This window comes from Petaurus breviceps, unplaced genomic scaffold, assembly GCF_028583685.1.
Source record: "Petaurus breviceps papuanus isolate PSGF00001 unplaced genomic scaffold, PetGlider_PUasm1.0 151, whole genome shotgun sequence".
NCBI lineage: Eukaryota > Metazoa > Chordata > Mammalia > Diprotodontia > Petauridae > Petaurus > Petaurus breviceps.
This window is the reverse complement of record NW_027185712.1, coordinates 24,322,716-24,331,261: the sequence shown is the minus strand read 5'-3', so window position 1 is coordinate 24,331,261 and position 8,546 is coordinate 24,322,716. Positions and strand designations below refer to the sequence as shown.

The following is an 8,546-nucleotide window of genomic DNA, read 5'->3' as shown; positions in this document are numbered from 1 at the left end:
ATCTATCTATCTATCTATCTATCTATCTATCTATCTATCTATCTATCTATCTATCTATCTATCTATCTATATCTTTAAAGGTACTCTATCTCATAGGACCAAATAAAATATTTATGTAAGCACACATTGAAAAGTCAAACACATCTACAGATATAAGACACTGTTATTAGGTGAATCCATTACTAGAAAGAGACTGGAGCTTCTTAGCCCCAGGGTTTGATTTAGAAGATAGTCCTTCCATAGCTAGGAACAACAACTTAGCTTTTAGTTAATAAGAAGTATTGGTTAAAATAGGACTTTTAGGAATTGTAGGGTAGGCTGAGCTCAGCTCTAACTCTGATCTGGGCCCCTCCCACTACTTCTAGCAATGGTTGGTGTCCCAAGGTTTTTGTTCCCCTTACAACTCAGTTTCCCCCTCCTCTTCCTCACTCAACATTCCTGCTGTTTATATCAGGTCTGGTTTGTGGTATTTACATCATATGAAAAACATCCTTTCTGTAGCTATTACATGATAACAGTGGTATTGGGTCATAGCTACTTTCACAATGTAAAAAAATGTTCATTGCTCAGACCTATTGACTGCAAGGAAGCATTAGAAAGGTAAAAAAGAGACCAGCCCTAATACATCAATTGGAAATCATGTCAAAATATTTTGAGAAGATAAAGGGAAAAGAGGAAGCTCATTGTGAACAGCCTCAATTTTCTCTGTAAAATAAGAGAAATGTTCAATTGATGAGATTTGGGGAAGGGTACATGTGAGAAGTTTGAGAAGAGAAGAAAATGTTTAAAATACTGTAGCATCTGTGAAGAATGAGACAGGGAATTGATAAGAGAGTGGGGAAAAAGGATTGCTTTGCTATCATAAAAATCAAGCTGAGGTTAGATAAACAGATATTTGTAGTATAGTCAGTCAGTATGGTTGTGTAATTTCCTCTGGCTCCATTCATCAGTACATGAACAGGAACAGAAGGGACAGTTGGTGGAAGTAACATATATTTGGGGTTTGGCAAAGGATGAGAAACTGTACAAGGGATTCAAGACAAAACATACCAGTGTAGAGTTGAATTGGTTAAATCTAGAATCGAGGCCAGGCAGCTAGTGGGTTTAGTGGATAGAACATAGCTCCTGGAGTCAAGAAGGCCTGAGTTTAAATCTGCCCTCATACACTATTAGCTGAGTGACCTTTGGCAACTCAATCCTGTTTCCTTTAATCCACTGTAGAAAGGAATGACAAACCACTGCAGCACCTTTGTCAAGAAAACCCCATGTACAATATGGTGCACAGAGTCACAAAGAGTCAGATACAACTGACTAACTGAGCAGGAAGGTGAAGTCCAAATAGGATAATGGCCTGAGAAAATACTGAGGGGCAATGGTTTCAATGAGGATGAAAAGTATGCTTAGGAAGTGTAGTGAAGGGAGAGATTGAATAAATAGTTGATAGTAAGATAGAGGAATGTGACAGTTTTGGGTCAAGAATGTTACAGCAAAGTTATGGTGACAGATTCTTTCTAAATGCCAATTCCACCAGTTTGGTTGCATTTTCACATAACATGTGATACCTCCTTTTTAGATGTTGAAAATATTGACCAACATAATAATAATGATAACTAATATTTACACAGCACTTACTATCCACCATTGTGTTAAGTGCTTGAGTTTTTATCTCATTTTATGCTCACAACAACCCTAGGAGGTACTGTTATTTTCCCCATTCTACAGATGAGGAAATTGAGGAAAACAGAAATTAAATGACTTACCTAGGATCACACTATTAATATTTATCTGACACTAAACTTGAACTTGAATTTCCTTGATTCCAGGCCCAGAGCTCTATCCATTGTACCACCTAGCCATCTATGAAGTTGTTTATATTTTTTTCTGGTAAACTTTAATCAGGGGCCTTTAAATGGTATTACTTACCTCTCAGACTGTGTAGTGGTAATGGGAATTAAAGATCTTCCCTGTTCCTTAGTAAGCCTAAGGGACTTTGAAAACCTTCCCTGCCTTGAAAATAAACCCTGAACCCTAATCAACTGAACGTAATCACATGGAGCCTTTGGTGGGAGCAGTTTGCTGTAGGGTGGAGCAGAGCATACAGGAAGCTGAGAGTCAGAGCAGATAGACACAGTTGGGAGGAGAAGACACTTCTGAGGGAGACAGGCTTGTGAGTAAAAGTTGGTGTTTGCCATTTAGGTTTGTGTTGGTTTGTGGGAAGGCTAAAGTATGTTGTGGCTCTCTGTGCTGTTATGGCTTATTAACTTCTTTGCTACTATGATGAAATTGGCTTACTGATTTTGGGATTCAGTTTTCTGGTGTCTGAAAATGTTTTGCTTCTGTCTTCTATATGAAGAGTCTTTTATATTTTGTGATTGATCCCTATGCAGGTATATTTATAGTGAATGCTGGCACTGAAAATATTGCATTGGCACTACATCGTGGTCAACTACTTTCTTCCCCATGAATTTAGCTGATCTTTGCGGACACAACTTGATTCTCTCATTTCTGAGTTATCAAATGTTAAACAGGCTCTGATTTAATATATAAGGAAAAGGTTTGTACAAGGAACATGATTAAGTATCTCCTGTATGACTTGTCCCAGTTTCACTTAGACTTTGCTGACTTTTTAGTGTGACTTTGTAGATCAAAATATGCACATTATTTTGATTAGAGAGCCAAACTCCCTTCCCAAAAGGAGCCTCTGTAACTGGTAGCTAGTCTAATAAATAGCAACACAATTGTTTCCTGCTTTATACAATCTTTCTATGGTCCACCCTATAGTTTCCTATTTAAAAAAATCCATAAATTGCCTTTAAATTTATTGTGCTGGTTTGGAAAACCCTTAAGATTTCCTATCCTGGCAATATTCAGACCCCCTTCTTGAGCCTCCTCCTAGGGCTATGAAACCACCTGCCTTTAAGACTTTCTCCTATTGTGCTTTAGGATGGCAGGTGATCTATCATGTCTTTGCTCTGATGGTCCCTGGGGCATTGAACCTGTTCCCCTTCCACACAAAAACAATGCTCTGTGTTTTTTGTATATCACCTTTCCTTTCCCATGGAGCTCTTTTGAAACATGTTGTCATTAATTCTCACAGCAACCCAGTGAATCAGGTCAGTGGTATTACCCCAAGCTCACAGATGGAGGAGATGAGGCAATGAGAGGTTAAGTGACTTGCCCAAAGTCACCCAGAGAAAGAACACAAGCCAGGTTGAGAAATAAAGTTCCCTGCCTTGATATCTTGTATATTACTAGAGGAAATATCTGGGTTAGGCTGTTCTTAGTCACTTTTGTCTGAGACCTAAACCCTTTATTCCTTTTCTCAGTGGTAGCCTTCTCTTGTGAAATTGCTTCCTATTTAGCATCCTGCTTATAATGCAATTTTAAAAAGAAAAAAGACCTAAGCAAGAAGATAGTGGTTGTTTTATATTGCTTTTGGTGTTTTTTTTTTTTTGCTTTTGCTTTTTTTTCCTTGCCATCTAAATTTAGGGACCTGAGCACTGTGATTGGAGAGGCGCTCTCTACATTCAATTTGTTACTATTATTAATTTACAACCTACAGACTAAGTGTTAGGGAGGAAAGGGCCAGATCATTATCAATATTTTAACACCCACAGGAAAAAAAATTAGACAGGAAGAGACCTCTTATAAATCCTTTAGTTCTAGGAGATATTTGTAACGACCAAAGATGATCCTGATGTAATGGAAGCATTTAATGGAGAAAATGTTGGTCTATTTCTCTTCTTGATAGCACCAGACTATCTAGGAGATAGGGGTTGAGGAAAAGAGACTCTATAGGAATGCTGCTCAAGAAAAGAAATGTGTTTACTAAGTCGATCAATAATAAGATTAACTTGGAGAAGTAGAAGACTGATCAATCTTACTATTGATCAGCTCAGTAAAGACATTAGTGTGCAAGTGTCGTCTAACTCTAACTAATTGGGGATATTTTGTCAGGCCGTCCACCAAAGGCACTAGCCAAGCAGCTCAATGTGCTTTTCTGAACATCCTGAAAAGGCTAACTTGGTGGCAAACACATGCATCTGACAAATACTAACTGTCAAGAAAAACACATTTGGTTCAGAAAATCAGCTGCCTATAGCAGTCTAGGTTTCACATTTCCAATAAAACGCAGTGCTTGAAATAGTTTAACCATAGTGAGATTTCACCTATCCAGGGCCATGACCTTGAATATAAACCATTTCCCATCTGATTCTACCAGAAATCTTTGTCCATTGTTTTAAAGTCAGTAACTCATCCTCGGCAATTCGATAAATATTTTCAGTTTCATGCAAAGGATATTTGACGCAGCATGAGTTGTCTCTTATTCTCCCTGATCATTCTAAGTGTTGTGAAGGTTCTTTCCAGTAGGCATTCATGCATAAGAGTCAGGATAGGATAAATAATTGAACTTTTAAGAAGGAAAGAAAAGAAGAAGGGAAAAAAATACTTACCGTGGGGAAAATTCTGTCATGTTAATCTCAGTTTTTCTATGTTGGATCAGCCTAAATGATAGACAAAGGAATAGAAAATTAGATCAAGAAAGGCACCACATTGTCACTGGCAAACCAAATGAAATCAATAATTTGATCATGCTATAGTGGTTTGTAAGCTACTATCTTCAAACTTGGACTCACTAGTTATTAAATTAGCTTTCCTTCATCTATATCCCTACTAGTTTCCGGGTTAATGTCATCATGTCAATTGAAAGAAATGACTGCTAATTCACCATTAGTATGTTGTATTCCCTCAACCAAATCCCATCCTCTTTTGATTCTCAGCTACCTCTTTAAGTACTATTCATATTCCATATTAGTTGACTTCTTTTATTATTCCCAAACCCTTTAACAGATGTTCAGAAAAGTTCTCTCCCTGGACCTTTTTTCTTCTCTATATATCCTGCCATGGCAATCTCATTCACTCATCCAGTTTCAATTGTGTCTCTAGGTCAATACATCCTAAATCTTATCTATAAACTTGAATTCTCTTTTGACTGTTTTTAATTGTTTACACAGGGCATCTCTATCTGGATATCTTACTTATGACACCTCAAACCCATCATTTCCTTTTTTAAAACTCTTATTTTTTCCAAGTTACATGTAAAAACAATTTTAACATTTTTTTAACCTTCTGAGTTCCAAATTCTAATTCTCTTCTCTACCCTCCCCCCTTTGAGAAGTCAAGCAATTTGATGTTGGTTATACATGTGGAATCTTGCAAAAATATGTTTTCATATAAGTGATGTTGTGAAGGAAAACACAGACCAAAGTGGGGAGGGAAATAAAAAAAGTAAAAAAAAATCATACTTTAATCTGTATCCAGACTCCAACAGTTCTTTATCTGGAGCTGTATAACAATAATAATCTAGATCATTATTATTGCTGAGAATAGCTAAGTGATTCACAGTTAATCATCATACAGTATTGCTGTTACTGTGAACAATGTCCTCTTGGTTCTGTTCATTTCACTTTGCATCAGTTTTTCTGAGAACATCCTCTTTATCCTTTCTCACAAAACAACAGTATGCTATCACAATAATATATCATAACTTCTTCAGTCATTCCTCAATAGATGGGCATCCCCTCAATTTCCAATTCATTGTCACTACAAAAAGAGCTGTTATAAATATTTTTGTATGTATAGGACCATTTTAAAAATCTCTTTGGGATACAAATTTCATAGTAGTGGTATCATTTCCCAAATTAATTTTCTTATCTTTTTGCATGCATAAGTTTCATATTGCATACCGCCATCTTGTCATCTGCTTGCCACTGCTTCTCTTTTTCTTCCAACCAGAACCAGTAATTTCTTTTCTGGATCTGGATTTCTGTACTGTAAATTTTCAGAATTGATGCCCTCGGGTGCTGAACTCCTCTTGGGGCCTAGCTATCTTGATTAGTGACTGAGTTCAAACTTATTAACTCAGAGCATTCTCTCTGATAGATAGCAGTGTATAGCAGATTATTTAAGAAGGAGAAAGGGTAGATGTCACAATCTAATTATGGACTGGCTGCTAATTTGAAGACTTTTTATCATTTCAGTTTATGTAAGAGGGAAAAATACAACTCACATTCAGGTAGACATCCAAGGTCTGGGAAGGGATTAACTGCACATACAATACCCTTGGGAGACTTTTTTGTCTTTCTCCTTTCTATGGGTACCTTGCATTCTGTGGCCATAATTCATGCTTCTCTATCAGTTTCTGAATTGAGGAGTTTGTGAGGATAATATTTTCCTAATGTAGCCTGGGGCTTCAGATTGCCACAACATCTATCTTAGCTTCTGCTCTATTAATGTGAGGGGTGTTTGGGAAGTCCAGATGGAGTCACTAGACCTTCAGTGATGGAAAGCATGTATTATATTGCACATGCAGTACTCTTTAGTCAATGGCTCTGATGAAGAGGCAGGAAATTCTCTTTAGATTCACTATTATTTGAAAGTTCCAAAAGTTGACATAAAGCAAAAACTATGAACTCTCCTAGAGAGGTAAAATGTTGTCATATCTCAAAGAGAAACAAGTTAGATACCCACAGAATTCTAGTAGTTTATGTTTGTCTTAAGGACTTTGGTCATAATAACTCTTTTAGGTAAGTAGTGAGAATATTATTGTCCCTATTACAGATGAAGACACTAAGGTTCAGAGTATGATTTATGTAGATGAAAAATTGGGGCTTATTTTCCTCTAAAAAGATCACATTTATTCATAGTTTTACCAGAAATATAATAGTGAAATTACTTCTCCACTGCCTCACCAGAATTGAATTTTATAATTTCTTATGATTTTTACAATATCATGAATAGGTATGATGGCAACTTACAGAACAAATCCATGGCTTTGGGAGACATAACTTTTTATATAGCCTGGATGGGGAATATATATACAATATTCATGAAGCTCAATTTCTATTGTACAAGAGTGTGAGATTTTAATTCCCTAGACAATATAAATATAATAATATAACACAGCCTTCTAGAAGACAAGGGAGATTTTCTGGGTAGCACCAGATCTGGGATTTGACTTATGGGTGACTCATAAGACCTTCTATAGAGAGATTCCCTGATGCATTGTGCTTTTTTTTTTTCCAATTGAGAAATTTATTTAAACCAAACAGGTGCCTCATTGTCTCTAATCTTAGAAGAAGGTGTTGGGCCTCTTGGTAGTAAAGCGTGGCTTGTGCTGGCGACGCAGAACTCTGTGAAGCAGAGGGAACTTGATTTTGGAGTTGTGAAACTGCTTGACTGTGGGCTGGCGGCATTTGCTGGTAGGAATTTCTTCCACTTTCATGATCTGGATGGAGTGGGCCCGGGCACGGTGACGGGCTCCCATATCTCGGTAGCACTGAGTGACAGCACCAGCAGTGGTCAGGTCCCTGTACTCCCTGTACATGTTGTGGGTCCCACTCCTGGAATCATAACACAGCCAGATGCCAAAATTCTTCACTCTAAGAGGGGATTTTTCAAAGACCTGTCTGCAGTACACGATTTCTCCAGAAGACTTCTTCATCTTTTTCAGCTGGGAAACGAAGTACCAAAACCAGGACGTTGCTACCACATGATCAGGAACAAAGATCTGCATGCGATAAAGAGGTGGCACCGGGCTCTTGGGAGTGGGCAGGCTGCACCCAACTACCTTATACTCTCTCAGGGTGCCCGAGGCCTTCATGATGCTGCTGCCTCCCTCCCTGCCAACCCGCAAAAAAACGCATTGTGCTTCTTGAAAAAGAAAGAAATTATTCCACATTGTTTTTTATGGCATTCTACTTGAAGAACAAAGCTATTTAGTTATCCATGTCTGGTGAGATGGGTGTTGCTTAGTCAGTAAGCTCTAAAATGTATTTATTTGGTGGGGAGAGGAAAGAAAGTATCATCTAAGCCACAGGGTGCTACTACAAGTCTTGGGGAGATTGTGCAGGACTTTCTTGAAAAGAGAAATACTCCAGAATGACAGAGGGTTGTTCCCAACAGCACCACAAGAGCGGAATTGATGGGATATTTATAAAGACCTATGTTTCTATATTGATTAGTGAGCTCTTAAGAGTCCATATACCTGTTTGTGTAGTAAAGACCCAATAACCACTTTGTGCAATGATATAATATCTGAGGACCTTGACACTTGATTTGGGACACTTTAGAAATATTTCTATACTTGTTTTATTTTGGAGGCTTTCGCAAATTAATGAAGATGGGGGAATCAAGAAAAAGGAAAATGTTGATTCTTTTTCTCTAAGTATCAGACCAACCCTATTCAAGTTTAGCCACTGTGGGGCTTTGAGTCAAGGGTTACCATAGCAGTTAAGTGATTTGCCACAGATCACACAACTAGTAATTGTTAGAGGTGGAATTTGAACAGTTACCTTATGACTCCAATTCTATTTTTTCTATGGAAAATTGATTTACGTAGCACAAGGACATTCAATAATCATTTTATCCCCTTTTTCTATTTATTTGAAAAGACAATTTAGAATATTCTAACATCATTTTCCTCTAATTTAATCTGTTTTTTTTTCTTTTAAGACTATTTTATGGATTTTTCTATATTATTCTCA

The 8,546-nt window shown here is 37.4% G+C and overlaps 1 pseudogene; it reads right to left on the bottom strand.

The window, feature by feature from the left end:
• Window positions 1–7,071: 7,071 nt before the first annotated feature.
• LOC138152752 (large ribosomal subunit protein eL20 pseudogene) lies at window positions 7,072–7,692 on the bottom strand (annotated as a pseudogene).
• Window positions 7,693–8,546: the final 854 nt, after the last annotated feature.